Here is a 27,677-nt window from a genome sequence, read left to right on the forward strand (position 1 = left end):
TCTTAAGGTAGGTTTGTATTGCTATAAACTTCCCTCTTAGAACTGCTTTTGCTGCATCCCGTAGGTTTGGGTTCATCGTGTTTTCATTGTCATTTGTTTCTAGGTATTTTTTGATTTCCTCTTTGATTTTTTCAGTGATCTCTTGGTTATTAAGTAGTGTATTGTTTAGCCTCCATGTGCTTGTAATTTTTACAGATTTTTTCCTGTAATTGATATCTAGTCTCATAGCATTGTGGTCGGAAAAGATACTTGATACAATTTCAATTTTTTAAAATTTACCAAGGCTTGATTTGTGACCCAAGATATGATCTACCCTGGAGAATGTTCCATGAGCATTTGAGAAGAATGTGTATTCTGTTGTTTTTGGATGGAATGTCCTAAAAATATCAATTAAGTCCATCTTGTTTAATGTATCATTTAAAGCTTGTGTTTCCTTATTTATTTTCATTTTGGATGATCTGTCCATTGGTGAAAGTGGGGTGTTAAAGCCCCCTACTATGATTGTGTTACTGTCGATTTCCCCTTTTATGGCTGTTAGTATTTGCCTTATGTATTGAGGTGCTCCTGTGTTAGGTTCATAAATATTTACAATTGTTATCTCTTCTTCTTGGATCGATCCCTTGATCATTATGTAGTGTCCTTCTTTGTCTCTTGTAATAGTCTTCATTTTAAAGTCTATTTTGTCTGATATGAGAATTGCTACTCCATCTTTCTTTTGATTTCCATTTGCATGGAATATCTTTTTCCATCCCCTCACTTTCAGTCTGTATGTGTTCCTAGGTCTGAAGTGGGTCTCTTGTAGACAGCATATATATGGGTCTTGTTTTTGTATCCATTCAGCCAGTCTATGTCTTTTGGTTGGAGCATTTAATCCATTTACATTTAAGGTAATTATCAAAATGTATGTTCCTATTCCCATTTTCATAATTGTTTGGGGTTTGTTATCATAGGTCTTTTCCTTCTCTTGTGTTTCCTGCCTAGAGAAGTTCCTTTAGCATTTGTTGTAAAGCTGGTTTGGTGGTGCTGAATTCTCTTAGCTTTTGCTTGTCTGTAAAGGTTTTAATTTCTCTGTCAAAGCTGGATGAGATCCTTGCTGGGTAGAGTAATCTTGGCTGTAGGTTTTTCTCCTTCATCACTTTAAATATGTCCTGCCACTCCCTTCTGGCTTGCAGAGTTTCTGCTGAAAGATCAGCTATTAACTTTATGGGGATTCCCTTGTGTGTTATTTGTTGTTTTTCCCTTGCTGCTTTTAATATGTTTTCTTTGTATTTAATTTTTGATAGTTTGATTAATATGTGTCTTGGCGTGTTTCTCCTTGGATTTATCCTGTATGGGACTCTCTGTGCTTCCTGGACTTGATTAACTATTTCCTTTCCCATATTAGGGAAGTTTTCAACTATAATCTCTTCTAATATTTTCTCAGTCCCTTTCTTTTTCTCTTCTTCTTCTGGGACCCCTATAATTCGAATGTTGGTGCATTTAATGTCCCAGAGGTCTCTGAGACTGTCCTCAATTCTTTTCCTTCTTTTTTCTTTATTCTGCTCTGCAGTAGTTATTTCCACTATTTTATCTTCCAGGTCACTTATCCGTTCTTCTGCCTCAGTTATTCTGCTATTGATTACTTCTAGAGAATTTTTAATTTCATTTATTGTGTTGTTCATCACTGTTTGTTTGCTCTTTAGTTCTTCTAGGTCCTTGTTAAACGTTTCTTGTATTTTCTCCTTTCTATTTCCAAGATTTTGGATATCTTTACCATCATTACTCTGAATTCTTTTTCAGGTAGACTGCCTATTTCCTCTTCATTTGATTGGTCTGGTGGTTTTTTACCTTGCTCCTTCATCTGCTGTGTGTTTTCCTGTCTTCTCATTTTGCTTAACTTACTGTGTTTGGGGTCTCCTTTTCACAGGCTGCAGGTTCGTAGTCCCCGTTGTTTTTGGTGTCTGTCCCCAGTGGCTAAGGTTGGTTCAGTGGGTTGTGTAGGCTTCCTGGTGGAGGAGACTAGTGCCTGTGTTCTGGTGGATGAGGCTGGATCTTGTCTTTCTGGTGGGCAGGTCCACATCTGGTGGTGTGTTTTGGGGTGTCTGTGGCCTTATTATGATTTTAGGCAGCCTCTCTGCTAATGTATGGGGTTGTGTTCCTGTCTTGCTAGCTGTTTGGCATAGGGTGTCCAGCACTGTAGCTTGCTGGTCGTTGAGTGAAGCTGGGTCTTGACATAGAGATGGAGATCTCTGGGAGATTTTCACCATTTGATACTATGTGGAGCTGGGAGGTCTCTTGTGGACCAGTGTCCTGAAGTTGGCTCTCTCACCTCAGAGGCACAGCTGTGACACCTGGCTGGAGCACCAAGAGCCTTTCATCCACACGGCTGCTAGTGTTGGGGGGTCTCCTGCAGAGGCGGGGGGTGGCTCTGCCTCACCGTGAGGACAAGGACACTGGCAGGCCCAGGGACTCTAAAAAGCCCCTTTTATTCCCAGAAGTGGGACGGCTGGATCTTATGGTAGTTCTATTTTTAATTCTTTGAGGAACCTTCATACTGTTTTTCCATATTGGCTGCACATCGTACACTCCCACCAACAGTGCATAGGGTTCCCCTTTTTCCACATCCTGGTCGACGCTTGTTATATTTTGTCTTTATGATAATGGCCATCCTGAGAGGTATGAGGTAGTATCTCACTGTGGTTTTGATTTTCATTCCCCTGATGATTAGTGAATTTGAGAATCTTTTCATATACTGGTTGGGCACTTGTATATCTTCTTTGGAGAAATGTCTATTCAGGTCCTTGGCCCATTTTTCAATCAGGTGGTTTTTTTGTTTGTTTGTTTGTTTTTGCTATGGATAGAGAAAATGTGCTATATACGTACAATGAAGTATTATTCAGCCTTTTAAAAGAAGGAAATTCTGTCACATGCAAGAACATGGACGCACTGAGGGGACAGTATGTTAAGTGAAATAAGCCAGTCACAGCATCACTGCATGATTTCACTTACACGAGGTATTAAAATGGTCAAACTCATAGAACCAGAGAGTTGAATTGTGGCTGCCAGTGGCTGGGGGAGGGGGAAGTAAGGAGCTGCTATTCAATAGGGATCAAGTTTCAGTTACACAAGATGAATAAGTTCTAGAAATCTGCTGTACAAACTATTGTGCCTACAGCTAACAATACTGCAGTGTAGACTTAAAAATTTAAGAGAGCAGTTCTCATGTTGAGTTCCTACCACAATTTTTTTTTTTTAATCTACACTGGCCTATGTTCTTTGCCAGTTACTTCACTGCCTTAGCTCACTAAAATGTAGAGTATTCACCCATTTCATAGATAAGGAAACTGAGACTCAGAGAGATTAACCAACTTACCCAAGATAGCACAGCCATTGAGTGACAGAGTGGAGCCTAAGCCCTTTCTTCCACATCTTTTTGGAAGGTCATTCCTCTCTGACCTATCCCTCTAATTAACACTACCCCCTCCAGAGGCTTGTTCCTTGGAGGCTGCTATGAAGATATATTAGCAATAACCCTGTCCTTGAAAGATGACTTTGCCTTAGGATTCCACCTCTTCCTCAAGCTGAGTTAATTGCCAAGACTGTAGGGAAATCTCACCACCGCCTTAGTTCACGCAGCAGGACCCTCATCCTTAACAAGGCAACTTTCTGACAAAGTACGTTAGATGGCCTCAGACAAAACTTTCCTAGCAGGGGATTGGAGAGGAAAGAAAAAATTAAAAGCAGAATAGAGCGGAGCGAAAAAGGGGAGATTTCTTTGCATTGATTTCTTTGCCAGTGAGAAGTCTTTAAAAATCACTCTTTAGCTGCAGTCCTCAGATGCATGAGCTGTTATGCTGAAGGAGGGAGAAAAATCAAATCTGAATCAGATCAAACTGTGGTCTTTCATTCATCTGAACAGGCAGCCCTCTTGGTAAACAGAAAATTAGAAATTCCCACAAAAGGAAGAGAGAATGTCTGAGACAGCGTTGGCCTCGGGCAGAATTCTGAGGTTGGCAAAGTCTGACTTCAGAACCCTCTGGTGCCCCATCCCCGGCCCAGGAAGGATCTTCCTTGAGCTAGGTGAGGAAAAGAGGAACTTGGCTTTGCCTCGCCCTCAGCTTCTCCTTCTGCTTCGTGGTAGACCTCCTGTTCCTCGTCCCATCCAGTTTCGCCAGTCACCTGTCCCATTAGTGTTCTCTGATGCTAGCAACAGACCCCCGGGAAGGACTAATTGATAGTTCAACCAACTGTTAATTAACTGATAATGAAATCTACGCTCAAGATACCCCTACCCCACCAATCCAAGGATGTTTGAGATTGAAAAAGGGAACTCTTGGAGAGCCCATAGTCTTCAAGACACAGACTCTATGATGGAGGGATAGCAGGCAGTGTGCTGACTGAGGGGCGCGGTGGGTGCCGTGAGTTGGTGCCAAGATTCCCCTTCGGAAGCGAAGGGTGCGTTATCCCACCTGCTGAAGTACTTTTTAGAAGAGCCCTTTGCAGTTCGCCCTTTCAGGGATTGCCTCAGCTGAAGAGTAATACCTCATCGAAGGTCACGCCCCCTTCCCTGGGCAGCCTGCCCCCTATTACTGATGAACAGAGGTTATGCAGGCCCAGCCTTCTTGTTGAGACAACTTCAGACACAGTTGGGAAGATCATCCCATCTTCAGAACTCCCCCTAAGGCTGGCTGAGGTTTCTGCTGAGACTACGTTATAGCTCAATTTCCTCCTCTTTTCAATCCTGCATCCTTCCCTTCCCCCATAAGTACTGATCCCAAGGGCTCTCCCTAATGAACGTCCTGCATGCCAATCCCCATCTCAAAGTCCGCTTCCCCAAGGAGTCCACCCTGTGACAGGACAGTGAGAGAAGAGCCTTCATGGCAGAGCCAACATGTCGCATCAGCCCAGGGGCACCATTTCCGCCATTCTGTTCGGAAATTGTATGCCCTAGTGTTATGCAATCCTAAAGCCCTGTATTCTGTCATTGCTTCAAATCACACCATCTGCTCTTAAGCACGCATTCATGACCACCCAGCTATCCACTCTACTGACCTCTAAGATGGTCTCTTCGGGTACCTGACTCTCTCACTGTGGCCTGTTTTTGTCACTCAGGGCTTTGCAGTGTGTTTTCTCTGTACGACTATCTGGCCTGCCAAGCTATTTCCCCACATCCTGACACTTCTCCCACATCTAGTCCTCCTCAAAATGTGCACGTTCCATCTGTGCCACTAAATATATGGTACTGGACAAATATTTACCCTTCTGAGCCTCCATTCCCTCATCTGTGATTATGGCACAGACTGCTGATTAGGTCCCAAATATCCATTATTCCCTCCTTCCTTTCCCAGAGCATGTGGCCACCCATGTAGACATTTCCCAGTCTGCCTGGTAGCTAGGTGCCGCGGGACCACATTCTGATCAATGAAATGTAAGTAAGAGAAACTGCATAGTATGTTTAACTACTATTGATATATTGTTCCCCTAAAGGCAAGCTGTTTTCCCTCCACATTCCTTTTCTCCTTTCTGCTGGCTAAGAAATTCCAAGAAGTAGAACAGCTGCCTTGAATTCATAAATGCAAGCCAATTTCAAATCAAAAAACTCTGCCAGTTATATGAGAGAAATAAGTTTCTATCTTAAGTTCCTGTAGTTGGGGGTTATAGCATTTTTTGTATGTATCATAACCAATATACATAAAAAGAAGATAATAATTCTTATCTCACAGATCTCCTAACACCTAATCATCCTCTGTGAGCATTTCTTCATCCTATTTCTATTTAATCTCATCTCTAAATGAGGGGTTTAAAAAGAACAGACCTCACAGGATGTAAAATAACACAAGGAAAGATGCTGAACTTAGAGCCTAGATAAGCCTGAATTCACCCTACATAAGCTCTGTAATCCAGGGCCAAGTCACTTAACCTCTCTGTGTTTTTGCTTCTTTGCTCTTTGTAGTTATCTCATAGGGTTGTTGTGAAAATCAAATGAGGAAATGTATGTAACATGCTTGTGTAAACCCATGTTACATGATGGGTGCCAGTTTTGCAGAAACAGACTCTCAATCAAGGACAGCTATTATTATTAGAGAGGCCTCAGGCCAATATTATTATTGCCTGAGGGATATGAGCATGTGCTCTGGAACCAGGCTGTCTAGGGTTGAATCCAAGCTCCCCCACTTACAATATGTGTGAACTTAGGTGGACTACTAAATCCCTCTGGATCTTAATTTCCATCTCTATAAAATAGGGATTGTAATAGCATCTACCTCATAGGTTCATCATAAGGATCAAATGAACTGATAATTTTAAAGCCCAGTAGAGTACCTAGTAGATGGCAAGTGTTCAAAATTCTACCTATTGATTATTGTTATCAAAGACTCATTCCAGGGCTGATAGGTTAGGACTCTCCTCACAAAACGGAAAAGTAACCAAAGCCTCAACCAAGGGATAATGCATACTCCAATGCTTTATGAAAATGAGATCTGCCCTTGCTGACCTGCTGTTAGCTGAAATCCGCATTATTAGAACCACACCTTCAAATTAAGATGTGTTTTTATAAAAACCCTAGCCCTGAGGCAAGATATCAATGTATTAACAGAAAATGAGACTGCTTGGCCTATTTTATAATTCAGCAGAAATACACTCAGCCATTTATTCATTTAAACATTTTCTAAACAGCTGTAAACACAGTTCAGGGCTCTTAGGTATTAAAAAAATAATAGAAATCAGTTTCCCCAGACTACTACCTCAGATTGTAAAGAAAAAGGATCATGGAAGACACTGTTAATCGCCTCAGCAATATCTATTCCCCTTCTTTCTTGATAACAGAACCAAATCTTACTTGGAAAAGTAAAGTGTAGGGCTTCCCTGGTGGCGCAGTGGTTGAGAATCTGCCTGCCAATGCAGGGGACACGGGTTCGAGCCCTGGTCTGGGAAGATCCCACATGTCGCGGAGCAGCTAGGCCCGTGAGCCACAACTACTGAGCCTGCGCGTCTGGAGCCTGTGCTCCGCAACAAGAGAGGCAGCGATAGTGAGAGGCCCGCGCACCGCGATGAAGAGTGGCCCCCGCTTGCCACAACTAGAGAAAGCCCTCGCACAGAAACGAAGACCCAACACAGCCATAAATAAATTAATTAATTAAAAAAAAAAGTAAAGTGTCAATTCCAGGCAATGGATCATGACTGCTCTAAGTTGATCATGACAATCTTGTCCCTCTTCCCAGTCTCTCTTGTAGCTAAGGTGGTCATGTGGCCCAGGTACAGCCAACAAATGTAAGCAAAATCTGAGGGGGCAGTCCTGAAAAAGCATTTGCTTTTCTGGTAAGAGGAGACAAAGCAGCTGGTTTGGTGCCTTTGCCTTTTTCCCTGCCTGCCTTCTTTCTGTCTTGAACATATATGAGATGTCTGAAACTGAAGCAGCTCTCACGTGATCTTAAGATAACAAGCATAAAGGAAAGGCTGAGGAAAGAACAGACACACTGGCCCTGACACTCCCAAGCCACTCAATGAACCAACAGCAGTAACCATTTACCTCCTGACCTCTTCTTATAAGCTATTACAGATGAGTTTTACTTGCAGCTAAATGTATTCCTACATATACAGGTTCTCCCACAAAATATGGAGCTGTAGCAGGCAGGTCCAGACAGCAGGTTCTAAAACATGGGGATATGTTCTTAAATCCAAGTTGTGGGATGATATAAAGGCTGTGAAGAGGGTGCTAATACTAAACCTTTCCTATTTCATCATTTTATCTGTGACCATCATCTAATTCAACCCAGTCTTTTGTGTATTCCTCTAGCGTGGATCCAAGTGGCTTATTGATAATCCTAAGGGGCACGATCCACCTATAAGTATAACAATATGTACTCCCTGCGCTCATATAAAACCCTGCTGTATTTGGACAGACACTCTCCCCAACCCACAGCTTTTTTCCTTTCCTATCATTTCCGTTCTAGCACATAGCAATTGTCCCAAAGGCTTCTTGTGCCTTTTCAACTCTGCAATCACACAGCAGTTGATAAGACCTATTAATATTTCAGCTCATTTTTCAATTGCAGGGCCACGATACTCACTGAACACAAACCATCTATTTGTCTACCACAAAATGCACGCAAGTGTCTCAAAATGTAACCTTCTGGTTACAAAATGAGACAGTGCTCAGGACCTCGGAGAGCACCCTTCCAGCACCCTTCCATGTCAATGCAAGGGCAATATCTCCAGGACCTCTTCCACAATCCAGGGCATGGAATTGCCTCTTCTTGACATTATTAACCAGAAAAAAAATTTTTAACCACTGGGTGGAGGGATATAGCCATTTTCTTAACCTGAAATATGGCAATCCACCTCAGAGGAAGCTTGGGGGAAACAAATGCTTACATTTAGCAAGATTAAGATAATAATCAGAACCATTCACTGAGCACCTGATATGTGCCAGAATCAGAAGATATTGTTGCCATTTTATAGGCAGAAAAACAGAGGAGTAAAAAGCTACCACATTATAAACACTTGCTAAATGCCAGGCAGTCTGCTAAGCCATATATTCACACACACATATATATATACATATATATATGTCATATATAAATTAATATATATATTTACACACACAATCCTATCAATTTATACTTATATATATATTGCTATATTGATCTATTCAGTTCTTGAATTTGAATAAAAGTAATTTAGATAGTAGTGAGAGATACTTCTATTATTAGCCTCATTTTATGTGAAGAAATTGAGACAGGTAGTACATAGCTCTTAATAGCAGTATTAGAATTTAACCCAGGCAGTCTGACCATACCTAAGGTGACTATATAATTTACTGTGCAAAATAGCATTCTTTTGAGGGTGAAATGAGTGCTAGTAATGATAAGGCCAGAATAGCAGGTGTGAATCAGGACTGTCCCACATAAACTAGAATATATGGTCACTCTAGTTGTATTGACCTCAATGAAATAATGACATGAAATAATATACTTAAAGCATTCATCTCTATGCCTGAAATGTAATGTGTGCTCAATATATTTTAGCTATTTTTATTATTACCCATCTCTCAGGGTCACTTTGAGACCTTCATGAGATGGAAGGTGTAAAGTGGTCCAGAGATACACAGTAAATATCATCAAGTGTTTCCTTAACATGCCTCTTCCATCCTGTCCTCTTGCTTTCCAAGGAAGCATCAATTCCAGCACTTGACACCTGTCACATGTGAGCAATGCAGAGCCAGAAGAATGTGAGATGACTCAAGGCCTGTCTGCCTCGGGTTAATGGATGGGAAACCAGTGAACTTCTGAGACAGGTCCAAACACCCACTGCCGCATGTCAGGAAAGAAGCCGGTGCTTCTGGAGCAGCCATTGATGTCTGTCTGGGCATCTGACATCTCAGCTAAATTCAGATTGACAATCAGTACAGACTCCTCCGGAGACCTAATTTTCACAGGTTCCCTTAGTTCACCAGCATGTCATTTTGCATAGGTGAGACCTTCATTCAGGGCGGCTGCTCCTGTTTCTAAGCAGTTGTCTGAAGTTTCCCAGTTCTACCTCCACTCTCCTCCATGTCTTCAATCGCTTCATTTTACAGCAGGGAAAACATTTTATCAATGGCCACTCTCCTTAAGGTGGGATTACAGATATCAAATCACAAAATCATGGAAATTCTAGATAGAGCTGGATTGCTTTAAGAGTTTCTAGTCTAGAACAAAAAATCTTAAAATTTGTATGGAGACACAAAAGACCCCGAATAGCCAAAGCAGTCTTGAGGGAAAAAAACGGAGCTGGAGGAATCAGACTCCCTGACTTCAGACTATACTACAAAGCTACAGTAATCAAGACAATATGGTACTGGCACAAAAACAGAAACATAGATCAATGGAACAAGATAGAAAGCCCGGAGATAAACCCACGCACCTATGGTCAATTAATCTATGACCAAGGAGGTAAGGATATACAATGGAGAAAATACAGTCTCTTCAATAAGTGGTGCTGGGAAAACTGGACAGCTACATGTAAAAGAATGAAATTAGAACACTCCCTAACACCATAAACAAAAATAAATTCAAAATGGATTCGAGACCTAAATGTAAGACTGGACACTATAAAACTCTTAGAGGAAAACATAGGAAGAACACTCTTTGACATCAATCACAGCAAGATCTTTTTTGATCCACCTCCTAGAGTAATGGAAATAAAAACAAAAATAAACAAATGGGACCTAATGAAACTTAAAACCTTTTGCACAGCAAAGGAAATCATAAACAAGACGAAAAGACAACCCTCAGAATGGGAGAAAATATTTGCAAATGAATCAATGGACAAAGGATTAATCTCCAAAACATATAAACAGCTCATCCAGCTCTATATTAAAGAAACAAACAACCCAATCCAAAAATGGGCAGAAGACCTAAACAGACATTTCTCCAAAGAAGACATACAGATGGCCAAAAAGCACATGAAAAGCTGCTCAACATCACTAATTATTAGAGAAATGCAAATCAAAACTACAATGAGGTATCACCTCACTCCTGTTAGAATGGGCATCATCAGAAAATCTACAAACAACAAATGCTGGAGAGGGTGTGGAGAAAAGGGAACCCTCTTGCACTGTTGGTGGGAATGTAAACTGATACAGCCACTATGGAGAACGGTATGGAGGTTCCTTAAAAAACTAAAAATAGAATTACCATATGATCCAGCAATCCCACTACTGGGCATATACCCAGAGAAAACCATAATTCAAAAAGACACATGCACCCCAGTGTTCATTGCAGCACTATTTACAATAGCCAGGTCATGGATGCAACCTAAATGCCCATCGACACATGAATGGATAAAGAAGATGTTGTACATATATACAATGGAATATTACTCAGCCATAAAAAGGGACGAAATTGAGTCATTTGTTGAGACGTGGATGGATCTAGAGACTGTCATGCAGAGTGAAGTTAGTCAGAAAGAGAAAAACAAATATCGTATATTAACGCATATATGTGGAACCTAGAAAAATGGTACAGATGAACCGGTTTGCAGGGCAGAAATTGAGACACAGATGTAGAGAACAAACGTATGGACACCAAGGGGGGAGAGTGGTGGGGGTTGGTGGTGGTGGTGTGATGAATTGGGCGATTGGGATTGACATGTATACACTGATGTGTATAAAATTGATGACTAATAAGAACCTGCTGTATAAAAAATAAATTAAATTAAATTAAAAAAAATTTTTTTTAAAGTTTCTAGTCTGATGCACTCAATTTACAGATCAAGGAACTGAGATACAATAAGAGACTTGCTTAATGCTAACAGGCAAGTTATTTTAGCATCAGAATGGGGTTGGGGGCAGTACTCTGAAGTTGGACTACCTAGATTCAGATTTTACCTCCATCATATTCAATTTACTTTCTCTCTCTGTGCCTCACTTTTCTCAGCTATAAACTGGGACTAATCATAGCACCCACCTCCTTATATTCTGATGAGGATTAAAAGAGATAAAACCCCCCTAGCACAGTTTCCTAGGACTTAGAATAAACATTAGATAAAGGTAGCATTTTATTATTAATATTGATGGAGCTGGTACAAGATTCCACATCTCTTAGTAGGAAAAACCATGAATTTGTCAAATTCTGGGTGCATCCTTAAGAAAAGGGGCATTTTTTTAAGGTTTTGGATTTTTAAATGCTTTTCCTTTATGGCATTTAATACTCTCAAGATTAATGAGCTTGACCATCATTTCTTAAACTGTATTCCTCAAAGTAGCAGTTTCTAACAAAGCTAGGAATTCTTTGAAATCCCTAGTTTGGTGGTCATACAAGTCTGAGAAATAGTGGACCTTCTATTTCTTCCTCCCCTGAAGATTCATAATGCATATGAACATATTATGCAAGAAGTCCTGCAGGAAAGAAGTCTGCATGACATTATTTAAGCTGCCATTTCCCAAACATACTTGACCACAAAATCCTTTCAAATATCCCCACTGACACTAGTGTCCCAGAACACGGTTTGAGAAATTCTGAATTAGATCAAAGCTTCTTCAAGTCTCCCTCTCAAAATCAGAAGCCAAGCCATGTCACCTGACATTCCACAGCTTCCCAACCTGAAAAAAATAATCTAGCAAATAACCGAGATTTGACATCTGCCCAACCCAAGATTCCCACAGCACTGAGTCTTGACAGTCATGTTTGTATAACTCTACTCTGCCACCCTACCCCTTAGCTATAGCTAATTGGACAAGAAGTGGACACTTGACTGAGGATGAACCTATCAGATTCTCTCCAGAGACAGCCCGGTGTAGGGAGGTGTCCCAGCTCTGAAGTTGAAGTCTCCAAACTCCTACTGCTGGAAACTCAGAAACTATTCTGCTTAGAGCTTCTTTCTCAAACGTTCCCCACCGAGTGGTAAAGACGGTGGCTAGCATCTCCTGCCTACTATTCTATTTCTCACTTCCCACAATTCCATGAAAAGTCCCAGAATTGAGTCTTGTTGGCCCTGATTGGCCCCGCTTAGGTCACTGACTCATCCTAAACCAATCGCAGAGGACAAGGGATATGGGCCTCTGATTGGCTGGGCCTGAGTCACGTGGCCATTTCTGGAGCCAGGATTGACAAGAAACCCATCTGAATCTCCCAGGACTGAAGATATAGGAAGAGTGGTTCCCAAAAGTAAAATTGAGGTTTTGTAACCAGAAGAGGGTATAGAGGATGGACAGATAAAAATAAAGATGTCCACCATGCCCAGGGCCACATTATGACTTTAATGGGTCTTAGGCACGTCTGTCTTCATGAGTCCCTTCCTCCATAAAAACATATATATTTAAAATTGTATTTTACGAGTGTGTTGGCATAAAGACAAATATAACCCAGGCTGGGTTATATTCCTGTTTGTCTTCTGATTTTAGAGGAAATTAAAACATTTTTGTGGACTCTAGGCACTGCACCTACTGTGCCAATGGATAAATCAGCCCTGACCACACCAGCTCTCAGACGGAGACTTTTCCAGCAGAAACTCACTGATCAGCAAGTATTCTTCCTGTGCCTGCCTTCCACACCACCCTTGAGCTTGGCCCAAGAGCTCATGAGGAGGCGCAGCCAGTTTTCCTAAAGAACCAACCGGGAGAAAAGGGAACCAAGTAAATTATGGGCTTCTTAATAAGCATAATCTTCCTGCTAAGGTGTTTATCTGCCAGACTGCCTTAATCTGCTTCCAAAGTTCACATTCATTAACTGCCTAATCTCTGAATGGTGCTGACAGCCCCCTTCACAAATCTCTCATCTGCCATAACCCAAGTTATATTCATGGTTGTTATTTTTAGGGTTACATGAAGTCAGTAACCTTTTACTTTCTCCCTACCCCAACCGCCCCCATAGTTTAAAGAGAGATGAACCAAGGGGATGTTTTCATGGAGAGGAAAACCAGAGAAAGAAACAAGCTGATAGGGAGGGTGGGAGGGAGGCTCAAGAGGGAGGGGATATGGGGATTAAAAAAAAAGAAAAAAAGAAAGAAACAAGCTGAAAAGGGCCCTGACTGCTTTGAAAGCAAAGTCCAAAAGGGACTTTCTGAGGTTAGCTAGAAAATCTCTTGTCCCTAGTAATTTACCCTAAACTACTATGGGCAGAGGGTTGCCAGTCAGCATAGTGCGGTTCACGCATTCCTATGTGTCAGCCATTTGCTTAACACATTGGTGGGTTCTGCCACATTCGTGTGTCGACCGAAGAATTATTTATTAAGCTTTTGTTTACTTTAAACCACCTCACTTTTCCCACATAACCTCATCTAAGCATTACCATCCATGAGATCAAAAGTTTGATAAACAATATTTTTCCTGATACATTTAATTAAATATTAACTATTCAAACAGAAAATACTCCTAGTAGGATACCTACCACTAATTAGCTGTGTGACTTTAGCAAGTCACTCACCCTCTCTGAGTTTCAGTTTCCTGGCCCTGTTGACCTCTCAAGCTCTATGATTCTGAAATTCCAGAGATACGTTTAGGCAGTTGTATTTTGTGAGATTATGTTCCACTTTTTCTCCCACTTTTCTAGCTTTTATTTTCCTGAGTATTAATTTTTAAATGGGGGGGAACTATATAAAATTTGAAAACAAAATATATCTTAAACTACTCTTTTCCCTTTATTCTCTATATTCCAAATCTATTGGGTTTGTTTTGTTTTGTTTTTTTCAGATTTCTGTCCACCCAAGCTCCTTCAAAACTTCAGAGGTTTTGTACATGCTGTTCCCTCTGAAAGCAATGCTCTTCCCACAAGTTAACACTTACTCACCCTTCATATCTCAGCTCAGTGTTCCTTGCTCAGGGAAGCCTTCTCAACCTCTTACCGCCACTTCCACTATGAGTCAGGTCTTCCTTCTAAATGCTTCCATATCATTCTGTTTCTCTGGATGTAATTTTTTTTAATTTGGAGGATCATTTTAGTGTCTGACCTCCTCACTAGACTATGTTTCACGAGGACAGGAACAGCACTTGATTTTCGTGACACTGTGTTTCCAGAAGTTACTGTAGTGCCTAGCACACAGTAGACACCCAATTTGTTGAATGAATAAAATCTCCAGGAGAGGGTGGTTTTGGAATTTCATAGAAACCCACATTTCTTTTGGTAACCTATTCTAGGGACTCCCAACCTTTTCAGTCACAAAATCATCCTTAATGTCTAGCCTAAATTCTTCCTTACTCTTGGCAGAGAAAACATTATAGAAATAGAGTTATACCTGAATGCTGTAGTCTTGGAGAGCCAAAGAGAAATTATAAGTTGCTTCTCTGATGAAGCCCTGGGAATTTCTTCCTACTCCCCACGCAAGGCAAAATCCAAATGTTCTTTTTTTTTTTAATTGGGGTATAGAAATCCAAATGTTCTTGATGCATGTTAATTGCAAATGGAGACTACTGTTACCTGTTTCCACGCAATTATCTACAAAGTTCAGCCCAAGTCTGTGACTCTGCCTGATGGCTTTCTCTGGTAACTGGAGCCCAGTGAGCCTGTGCCCAGGAAATGCCAGAGAGTTAGTGCTCCTGGGGATTAGCACTCAACCAATGACTGATGCTAGCTGATGGATAAATATGCCAGCTCCCTTGCCATCCCAGGCGGGATAATCTGATTGCCCACCGTGGTAACCTGCTGAATAACACATCCTTATTGGCTTCTTTCCTTTCATTGCCTCATTTACCCCACCCCTTACTGCGTTGGACACTGTGAAGCGCCATCCATACCTCCCTTCACAAGCCCTAGCTGCTGGGAGTGCTGCTGGCAGATGACCTTCCATTGTCAGTCCCTTTAGGAATTGTCTCAGCTGCAGAGAGCTGTCTTGCCCAAGGATGCACCTTGTTCTGGGAAGCCCATGTCCAGTGACTGATGGGTGCAGGTTTATGAAGGCTTAGCCACCCTAGCCAAGTTTAGGACAACTTGGAGGGTCGTCCTAGCTTCAGAGCTCCCTGTAGGGTTGGCTCGGGCTGTTGCTGAGCCTGCACTGTGGCTCGCCTTCCCCGCTGCCCATCCCTCCTTCCTTCTCCTTCCTTTTATACGTGTTGATTCCAAGGGCATTCTTTAATAAACATCCTGGCGCGAACTCCATCTCAGAGTCTGCTCTCTGGGGCCTCGCCTCTCTACGAGGGGGAGAGCTAGTGAGCCAGCCAGCTATCCAGCTGTCCCGCTCATCGAGAGGGAAGGCTCTACAAGGAGGAAAGCGAGCTTACTAGTAGGCTCATCTTACTAGTATTTGTAGCCTGTGAGGCTGCACTAGGATTATCCCTATTAATAATAATATCAAATACCTACAGTGTTGATTACCTACAAAATCTCAACCTTCTCCAATGTTAAAAATTATTGCCCCAACTATTATATTAATGCCATTAATATGATTAGCAAAAAATAATATAACTTGAATCACTACCACAACCTACAGCTTACTAATTAGTTTTATCAGCCTATTTCTTCTTAACCAGTTTAACCACAACAGCCTTTACTTTTCATTAATCTTCTTCTACTCCCTATCAGCACCTTTACGAATTCTAGAAACATGACTCCTACCACTAATACTCATAGCCAGACGATGCCACCTGTCTAAAGAATCACCAGCTTGGAAAAGGTTATACTAATCGTCCTACAGATGTTCCTAATTATAATATTAACAGCCACAGAATTGATTCTATTCTACATGTCATTAGAAGCAACACTAGTCCCAACATTATTATTATCTCCTGAGGAAACCAAACAGAATGACTTAATGAGGGACTTTGCTTTTTATTTTACACACTAGTATTGATAACATCTCTTCCACTTCTAGTTGCTCTCGTACATACCCAAAATACTATAGGTTCGCTAAACTTTTTAATAGTCCAACACTGAACCCAAACAATATCTAACTCTTTATCCAGTATTTTCATATGACTAGCATGCATAATAGCTTTTATAGTAAAAATACCCCCCTGACTGCCAAAAGCACATGTCAAAGCCCCCATTCTATAGTTCTTGCAGCCATACTACTCAAACTTGGGGTCCACGGTATGCTACGAATCACAATGATCCTACACCCCTTAACAAACCACACAGCATATCCACTCGTCACATTAGGAATAATCATAACCAGCTCAATTTGTTTGTGCCAAACAGACTTAAAATCACTCATTGTGTACTCATCCATTCGACACATAGCACTTGTCATTGTAGCTAACCTCACCCAAACATGTTGATGTTATACAGGGGCTACCGCCCTAATAATTGCCCATGGCCTCACGTCATCTATATATCATTCTGTCCGGCAAATTCAAATTACAAACATATTCAGAGCCGAACCATAATTTTAGCCTGTGGCCTATAGACGTCTCTTCCACTAGTGGCAACATGATGACTACTGGCAAGCCTTACGAACTTAGCATTACCCCCCAACAATCAACTTAATCGGAGAACTACTGGTAGTAATAACATCTTTTTCATGTTCCAACATCACCATCATCCTAATAGGGATTAAGGCAGGCATTACTGCCTTAGACGCTCTATGTACTCTAATCATAACAACATTTACATGAGAAAACACCCTCTTAACTCTGTACCTATTACCCCTTCTACTATCACTCAACCCCCAAATTACTTTGAGACCCATGTACTGTAAATATAGTTTGACAAAAACATTAAATTGTGCATCTAATAACAAAAGCTCAAATCTTCTTATTTACTGAAAAAGTATACAAGAACTGCTAATTTATGTCTCCACATTTAACCAAACTTTTAAAGAACAGGAGTGATCCATTAGTCTTAGGAACCAAAAAACTGGTGCAATTCCAAACAAAAGAAATAAATTTATTCCCCTCTTCCACACCAGTCACGCTAACTATATTAACTCTACCAATTAAAATAACAACCTCCAGTGTCTACAAGAGTAACCTATGCCCATTTTATGCAAAAACCATTGTCTGATATGCCTTACCAGCTTAATTCCCATGACAATATTCATTTACTCAGGCCAAGAAATAATCATTTCAAATTGACACTGAATTACTTACTATCCAACCCTAAAACTATCACTTAGCTCTAAATTTGACTACTTCTCAGTGATATTCCTACCAGTAGCACAATTCGTCACATGGTCAATCATACAGTTCTCAACATGCTATACACCCTCAGACCCTAACGTTAATAGATTCTTCAAATATCTACTTGTATTTCTCATCACTATGCTAAGTTTTAGTTACTGCCAACAATCTTCTCCAACTTTTTAGCTGCAGTCATGTCCTTTTTGCTAATGGGACGAACGGTAGGGCCAAACAGACACAAACACTACCTCTCTTCAAGTCATTTTACATAACCGCACTGGTCTCTAATTGGATTCATTATATCAACAGCATGGTTCTTACTCAACTTAAATGCATGAGACTTATAACAAATTTTCAGACTTAACTTAAATCACACTAATTTACCCCTAATCAGGCTTCTCCTAGCTGTAGCTGGAAAATGTACCCAATTTGGCCTTCATCCATGACTTCCCTCGACAACAGAGGGCAACACTCCAGTCTCAGCCCCACTCCACTCAAGTACTATAGTTGTAGCAGGTGTTTTCTAACTTATCCGTTTTCATCCACAAGTAGAAAACAGTAAAACAATCCAAACAATAACATGATGCCTAAGAGCCATCACCACCCTATTTACGGCAATGTGTGCTCTCACCCAAAACATCAAAAAAATAGTCGCCTTTTCCACCTCAAGTCAACGAGGCCTTAAAATAGTAACCATTGGCATTAACCAGCCCTACCAGCCTTCCCCCATATCTGCACACACGCACTGTTCAAAGAAATGCTATTCATGTGCTCCAGATCCATTATTCACAGTCTAAATGACGAACAAGATATTAGAAAAACAGGAGGTCTGTTTAAAGCAATACCTTTCACCACAGCCTCTCTCATCATCAGAAGCTTTGCATTAACAGGGATGCCTTTCTTCACAGGCTTTTACTCCAATGACCTAATCATTGAAACCGCCAACACACCCTATACCAGTGCCTGACCTTCCTAATTACACCGATTGGCACATCTCTAATGACTGTCTATAGCACTCAAATTCTTCGCACTCTTAGGACAGCCTCGCTTCTCTACTCTAACTCGAATTAATGAAAATAATCCACTCCTAATTAAGTTTATTAAACGCCTTTTAATTGGAAGTGTTTTCACTGGATTCTTTATCTCCAGCAACATCTCTGCAACAACTATTCCACAGGTAACTATGCCTTATTATTTGAAATTAACAGCCCTTGCCGTGACTATTTCAGGGTTTACTCTGGCACTCAAAATCAAGTGTAGATTTTTGTGTAAAAAATACACAAAACCTAAATTTCAATTATCCTTCAAACCTATTCAAATTCTCTAATCTCAGATACTTTCCAACTATCATACACTGTCTCTCACCATATCTAAATCCATCAACAAGTCAAAAATCAACATAACCACTGTTAGATCTGATTTGATTAGAAAATGTGCTACCAAAATCTACCTCACTTTTCCAAATAAAAATTCCTATACTAGCCCTAGACCAAAAAGGCCTAAAGTTTATTTCCTCTCCTTCCTCATTACATTTGCCTTAAGCATAGCTCTATTTAATTTCCATGAGTAACTTCCATAATTAGCACAACACCAATAATGACCAACCAGTAACAAACAATCACCAGCCGAGTACCATAACACAGCAATTCCTATAGCTTCCTCACTAAAAAACCCAGAAACTCCGGTCTCATAAATCACTCAATCCCCCAACCCATTGAACTTACACACAATCTCTACTTCTTCATCCTTTAAAATACAAAGAACCACTGCAAGCTCCATTATCAGCCTTGAAAGAAACATGCCTAGGATGGTTTTACTAGAAACTCAAATCTCAGGATACTGCTCAGTGGCCGCAGAAGTTATATAACCAAAAACTGCTAATATACGCCTAGATAAATTTTTAAAACCATTAGACCCCAAAACAACCCAACAAAATTTATTACAATACCACAACCAACTCCACCACTCACAATTAATCCAAGCCCACCATAAATAGGTGAAGGTTTTGAAGAGAAACCTACAAAACTACAAAAATAGTATTTAAAATAAATACAATGTGTGTCATCATTATTCTTTTTTTTTAAAATTTATTTATTTATTTATGGCTGTGTTGGGTCTTCGTTTCTGTGCGAGGGCTTTCTCTAGTTGCGGCGAGCGGGGGCCACTCTTCATCGCGGTGCGCAGGCCTCTCACTATCGCGGCCTCTCTTGTTGCGGAGCACAGGCTCCAGACGCGCAGGCTCAGTAATTGTGGCACACGGGCCTAGTCACTCCGCGGCATGTGGGATCTTCCCAGACCAGGGCTCGAACCCGTGTCCCCTGCATTGGCAGGCAGATTCTCAACCACTGCGCCACCAGGGAAGCCCCTGTCATCACTATTCTTACATAGAATCTAACCAAGGCCAATGCCATGAAAAATCATCATTGTATTTCAACTATAAGAATACTAATGACCAACATTTGAAATCTCACCCATTAATTAAAACTGTTAACAACACATTTATCTATCTACCAGCTCCATAAAATATTTCATCATGAGATATCTACACACATGCATTGTTCAGAAAACAATGGTGAAATTTCAGTTCCCTACTAGGTATTCCTTTAATTCTACAAATCTTAACAGGGTTATTCTTAACAATACATTGTACATCAGATACAATAACTGCCTTTCATTTGTAACCCATATCTGCCGAGACGTAAATTACAGATGAATTATCCAATATCTACATGCAAATGGAGCGTCCATATTTTTTATGTGCTTATTTATCCATGTAGGGCAAGGCCTGTATTATGGATCTTACACTTTCCCAGAAACATGAAACATCAGAATCATCCCTACTATTTACAGTAATAGGTTTATGTGTTACCATGAGGCCAAACATGCTTCTAAAATGCAACAGTCATTACAAATCTCCTTTCAGCAATTCCTTACATTGGCACCAGCCTGGCTGAATGAATCTGAGAATTCTCAGTTGACAAAGCCACCCTTACACGATTCTTCTTCCACTTATCGTTCCATTTATTATTGCAGCTTTAGCAGTTGTCCACTTATTATTCCTTCATGGTACAGGGTCTAATAATCCAACAGGAATCTCATCCGACATGAACAAAATCCCATTTCACCCATACTACACAGTCAAAGATAACCTTGGTGCCTTGTTCCTATTTCTGATGCTACTAGCAGTAGTACTAGTACTATTCTTACCTGACCTTCTAGGGGACCCAGACAACTATACCCCAGCTAGCCCCCTCAACACTTCTTCCCTCACATCAAACCAGGTTGATACTTCTTATACCCATATGCAATCCCACAATCAACTCCCAACAAACTAGGAGACGTACTAGCCTTAATCTTCTCAATTGTAATTTTACCAGTTATCCCAATACTTCACATATCAAAACAATGAAATATAGCACTCGACCCCTTAGCCAATGTCTATTCTGAGTGTTCATAGTGGATTTACTAACACTAACATGAATCAGAGGATAACCTGCTGACACCCATTTATTATCATTGGGCAACTAGCATCTATTTTATACTTCCTTCTAATCTCGTTCTTATACCACTAACAGGCACCATTGAAAACAACCTCCTAAAATGAAGAGTCTTTGTAGTATATTTATTACCTTGGTCTTGTAAACCAGAAAAGGAGAATAACACATCTCCCTAAGACTCAAGGAAGAAGCCCCAGCTCTACCATCAGCACACAAAACTGAAATTCTACTTAAATTATTCCCTGAACAATTTGTTGTGGGACATTTACACTATCTTTAAGTACTATATAAGTATTAATAATGGCACCATCGGGGCTTCCCTGGTGGCACAATGGTTAAGAATCCGCCTGCCAACGCAGGGGACACGGGTTCGATTCCTTGTCCGGGAAGATCCCACATGCCACGGAGCAACTAAGCCCGTGCGCCACAACTACTGAGCCTGTGCTCTAGAGACCGCAAGCCACAACTACTGAAGCCCACGCGCCTAGAGCCCGTGCTCCTCAACAAGGGAAGCCACCGCAATGAGAAGCCCGCGCACCGCAATGAAGAGTAGCCCCCGCTCACCGCAACGAGAGGAAGCCCGCGCACAGCAACGAAGACCCAACACAGCCAAAAATAAATAAATAAAATAATAATTAAAAAAAATAAAATAAAATAATGGCACCATTAAAACCAACACTGCTATGTATTTTGTGCATTATGTTACCTTCCACATACGTAAGTACATATATGCTTTATTGTACATAATACATGATATGTATAATCATACATTAATTATCTACCCCATGCTTATAAGCATGTACATTATCCTACTGACATTACATAATACATTATACTGGTCAACTCACATTAAACCCTTGTCCCTGTGAATATCCATGAAGTAAATGGACAGCTTGTTATTACATAGGACATATACGTTTATTAATCGCACATACCACATTGAGTCAACTCACTTCCAGTCGACATGCTTATCATAACTGATAAACGGAGCTTAATCAGCAAGCTATGAGAAACCATCAACCTGCCCACAAACATGTCCCTCTTATTGCTCCAGGCCCATAAATCATGGGGGTTTCTGTGAATGAAATATATCTGGCATCTGGCTCTTACTTCAGGGCCATCTCAGCACACACTTTCCCCTTAAATAAGACATCTTGAGGGACTAATGACTAATCAGCCCCTGCTCACACATAACTGGTTTCACACATTTGGTATTTTTTAATTTGCGGGGTGGGTGGTGGGTGGGAATGCTGTGACTCTGCTATGGCTGTCAAAGGCCTTACTTAACATAGTCCAGCAACTTGTAGCTGAGCTTAAACTGAATATTATTTACCAACATCATCAACCATCAGTTGTTGTTTAGCCAATGGTTATGGGACATAAAGCAATTACACACATACATACACACGTACGTACACATGCACATGCATCAGGTAAATAGCCTGTTTAATCAAACTCCCCTTACCCCGCGCTAAACTCACACTTTATATGCAATCATCACCCTGCCAAACCCCCAAAACAAGGCAAAATATATAAATATATAACATTCAGCTAACTCATTAAACAAACACATTACCCTTATTTTACCAACCCAAAGCTAGCATAACTACAAACTAGCCTCTGAACTGTACCAATGAATTACTTACATATACAGCTTATACAGACAGACATCCCCCTAGATCTGCCACTTACCTCAGACAAAATCAAAATTAAGTATATTTTAATGTATAAATTAAAATACATTTTAATAACACACAAAAGAAAAAATTATTTCGATACTAATTTTAACACAATCCAAACTATTACACTGAATACCAATATATCACTTAAGTACATAAATCTTCTACGTACAAAATTCTACTCAACCTGTTGATGTAGCTTAATAATTAAAGCAAGTCACTGAAAATGCCTACATGAGGTTACCTACTCCATAAATACATAGGTTTGGTCCCAGCCTTTCTATTAATTTTTAATAAAGTTACACATGCAAGCATCTGCATCCCAGTGAGAAAGCCCTCTAAACCGTAAAAGATTAAAAGGAGCAGGCATCAAGCACACCAAAAAGTAGCCGCCGTGGTCATATGAGTGATTAACCCAAATTAATAGAAATCTGGCATAAAGCGTGTTAAAGAGCACCCCCAAAAATAAAGTCCTAGCTAAGCAGTAAAAAGCCATAGCTAAAATAAAAATAAGCTACAAAAGTGACTTTAACATTTCTGACTACCCGGCAGCTAAGATCCAAACTGGGATTCGATACCCAACTATGCTTAGCCCTAAACTCAAATAGTTACAACAACAAAATTATTTGCCAGAATACTACTAGCAAAAGCCTAAAACTAGAAGGACTTGGCGGTGCTTCTTAGCGCTCTGCAGGAGCCTGCTCTATAATCAATAAACCCCAATAACCCTCACCAACCCTTGCTAATAATACAGTCTACATCCCAGCACCTTTAAGCAAACCCTGAAAAGGAAGAATAGTAAGCGTAATTATCAGAAATAAAAATGTTAGGTCAAGGTATGGGATGGGAAGAAATGGGCGACATTTTCTACCTCAAGAATGTAAAATAATTTAATATGAATGTTTTTATGAAATTAAAAACCAAAGGAAGATTTAGCAGTAAATTAAGAATAGAGGGCTTAATGGAATCAGACCATGGGGTACACACACATCACCCATCACCCTCCTCAAGTATGGATAACTCTCCAAAAGCTATTGACAAGTACCAAACATAAAAGAGGAGACAAGTCGTCACAATGTGAGCATACTGGAAAGTGTGCTTGGACAAATATAAAGCACCTAATTTATACGCACGAGATTTCATACCGCATGAACACTTTGAACTAAAAGTAGCCCAAACTTCCCACCAAATTCAACTGCCATAAGCGAATTAAATAAAACATTCACTCAACATCTAAAGTATAGGAGATAGAAATTTAAACTTGGCTCTATAAAGTACCACAAGAGAATGATGAAAGAAGCATTAAAAGTACCAAAAAGCAAAGCTTACACCTTCTACCTTCTGCATAATGATTTAACTAGAAAACTTCAACAGAGGGAACTTACACCCGAAACCAGACAACCTACTTGTGAACAGTTTACAAGAACAAACTCACCTATGTGGCAAAATAATGAGATTTATAAGCAGAGGTGACATGCCTAATGAGCCTGATGATAAGCTGGTTGTCCAGGAAAGAATGTTAGCTCAACTTTAAATATTACTTTTAAAATCATAACTTTAAAAAAAAAATAAATTTATTTCTTTTTGGCCGCGTTTGGTCTTCATGCTGCACGCAGGCTTTCTCTAGTTGCGGCGAGTGGAGGCTACTCTTTGTTGCGGTGTGTGGGCTTCTCATTGCCGTGGCTTCTCTTGTTGCGGAGCACGGCCTCTAGGCACGCAGGCTCAGTAGTTGTGGCGCACGGGCTTAGTTGCTCTGTGGCATGTGGGATCTTCCTGGACCAGGGCAATTTTAAATGTTACTCTAAAAAAGTACAGCTTTTTATACACAGGATACAGCTTTTGGTAGAAAGGAAACATAAACAATTTCATAGTTGGCTTCCAAGCAGCCACCAATTAAGAAAGCATTCAAACTCAAAACACATTCATCTTTTTTAAAAAAATTTATTTATTTTATTTATTTGGTTTTGGCTATGTTGGGTCTTCGTTGCTGCACGCGGCTTTCTCTAGCTGCGGTGAGCGGGGGCTACTCTTCGTTGTGGTGCGCGGGCTTCTCATTGTGGTGGCTTCTCTTGTTGTGGAGCATGGGCTCTAGGCACGTGGGCTTAAGTAGTTGTGACACACGGGCTTAGGTGCTCCGCGGCATGTGGGATGTTCCCAGACCAGGGCTCGAACCCGTGTCCCCTGCATTGGCAGGCGGATTCTTAACCACTGCGCCACCAGGGAAGCCCAAAACACATTCATCTTAATACCAACAATAAACCAACTCCTAATTTAATACTGGACTAATCTATTAGTAGAAGCAATACTATTAACATGAGTAACAAAAAATGATTATCCTTGCATAAGCCTATATCAGAGCAGATGGCCCACGAATAGTTAACAACAAAATAAACCTAAGCCAACACTTAGTTATTTATTAAAACAATTATTAACCCAACACAGGCATGCATTTAAGGAAAGATTTAAGAAAGTAAAAGGAACTTGGCAAACACAAACCCCGCCTGTTTACCAAAAACATCACCTCTAGCATCACTAGTATTAGAGGCACTGCCTGCCCAGTGCCTCCAATACCAGTGGTTAATGCCCATGGTATCCTGACTGTGCAAAGGTAGCAAAATCATTTCTTCTCTAAATAAGGACTTGTATGAATGGCCACATGAGGCTTTTACTGTCTCTTACTTTTGATCAGTGAAATTGACCCTCCTGTGAAGAGGAGAGAAAAATATAAGACAAGAAGACCCTATGGAGCTTTAATTAACTAATCCAAAAAATAATAATAATAAACAATAACTGAACCTCAGGGGATACCAGAGCTTTTAATAGATTAACAATTTTTGTTGGGGTGACCTCAGAGAATAAATTAACCTCCAACTGATTGAAATTTAGACCAACTGGTCAAAACTCATTATCACTTACTGATCCAAAACATTGATCAACAGAACAAGTTACCCTAGGGATAACAGCACAATCCTATTCTAGAGTTCACACCGACAATAGGGTTTAGGACCTCAGTGTTGGATCAGGACAGCCCAATGGTGTAACTGCTATTAATGGTTCATTTGTTCAATGATTAAAGTCCTAAGTGATCTGAGTTGAGACCCAAGTAATCCAGATAGGTTTCTATCTATTATACATTTCTCCCAGTACAAAAGGACAAGAGAAATAAGGCCTACTTAACAAAAGCACCTTCAAATTAATCAATGATATCATTTTAATTCAATTAATTTACTCAAAGAACAGGGTTTGTTAGGGTGGCAGAACCCAGTAACTATGTAAAATTTAAATCTTTATTGCCAGAGGTTCAATTCCTCTTCCTAACAAAATGTTTATGATCATTCTTTTACTCATTATCCCCATCCTACTAACTGTAGCATTCCTCACATTAATTGGACAAAAAGTTCTAGGCTATATGTAACTCTGAAAAAGGGTCAAACATTGTTGGCTCCTATGGATTACTACAGTCCATTGCTGATGCAGTCATGTTATTTATTAAAGAACCACTACAACCACCAACATCATCAATTTCTATATTTATCATTGCACCAATTCTGGCCTTAACCTTAGCTCTCACAATATAAGTCCCTCTTCCCATACCCTACCCACTAAGTAACATAAACCTATGTGTATTAGTTACACTAGCCATATCAACCCTAGCCTTTTATTCCATCCTCTGATCCAGATGGGCTTCAAACTCAAAATACACACTAATTGGAACCCCACAAGCAATAGCACAGACAGTCTCATATGAAGTAATATTAGCAATTATTCTCTTATCAGTCCTGTTGATAAACATATCATTTACACTTTCAACCCTAATTATTACACAAGAACACATATGACTAATTTTCCCATCCTGACCCCTAGCCATAATATGATTTATTTCCACTCTAGCAGAAACCAACTGAGCCCCATTTGATTCAACAGAAGGAGAATCAGAACTCGGATTTGGCTTCAGTGTAGAACATGCAGCACCCCATTCACTGGGTTCTTCCTAGCAGAATATGCCAATATCATTATAATAAATATTTTCACAACAATCCTATTTCTAGGTGCATTTCATAATCCCTACTTACCATACCAGTATACGGCTGATTTCATCATTAGAACACTCCTCCTACCAATTGCCTTTCTATGAATTCAAGCATCCTACCCATGATTCTGATATGATCAACTCATCCATCTTATGAAAAATTTTTCTACCACTAACACTAGCCCTATGTACACAGCATGTTTCACTACCTATCATCACATTAAGCATCCCACCACAAACATAAGAAATTTGTCTGTGGGACTTCCCTGGAGGTCCAGTGGTTAAGATTCCGAGCTTCCACTGCAGAGGGCACAGGTTCGATCCCTGGTCGGGGAACTAAGATCCCACATGCCATATGGCCAAAATAAAAAAAATTTTTTAATTAAAAAAAAAAAGAAATTTCTCCGACGAAAGAGTTACCTTGATAGAGTAATAATAGAGGTTTAAATCCTCTTACTTCTAGGGAATTCCCTGGCAGTCCAATGGTTAGGACTCTGTGTTTTCACTGCCAGGGCCCGGATTCAATCCCTGGTCAGGGAACTAAGATCCCGCAAGCTATGAGGCATGGCCAAAAACAAACAAACAAAACAAACAACAACAACAACAACAAAACCTCTTACTTCTTGAATTATAGGAATTGAACCTACCCATAAGAATTCAAAATTCTTCGGGCTACCACATTACACCACATTCTACAGTAAAGATCAGCTAAATAAGCTATCTGGCCCATACCCCAAAAATGTTGGTTTATAGCCTTCCTGTACTAATAAACCTTATTATCTTTACTATCATTCTACAGACCATCATTGTAGGAACCGTAATTGTAATAACTAGCTCACACTGGTTATTTACCTGAGTTGGATTTGAAATAAACATACTAGCTGTTATTCTCATTCTAATAAAAAAAAAAAAAAATTCAACCCACGAGCTATAGAAGCATCCACCAAATATTTTCTAACACA

General features: G+C 40.2%; 1 protein-coding gene and 1 pseudogene across 3 annotated transcripts in view; one reads left to right on the top strand and one right to left on the bottom strand.

Moving 5' to 3' along the window:
* SUDS3 (SDS3 homolog, SIN3A corepressor complex component) overlaps positions 1-27,677 on the bottom strand; it is a 374,523-nt gene that overhangs the window by 150,246 nt on the left and 196,600 nt on the right. The window lies entirely within an intron of this gene.
* On the top strand, positions 17,363-18,836 carry LOC132348040 (NADH-ubiquinone oxidoreductase chain 5-like; annotated as a pseudogene).

Source organism: Balaenoptera ricei, chromosome 14 (assembly GCF_028023285.1).
Source record: "Balaenoptera ricei isolate mBalRic1 chromosome 14, mBalRic1.hap2, whole genome shotgun sequence".
Classification (NCBI taxonomy): Eukaryota; Metazoa; Chordata; class Mammalia; order Artiodactyla; family Balaenopteridae; genus Balaenoptera; species Balaenoptera ricei.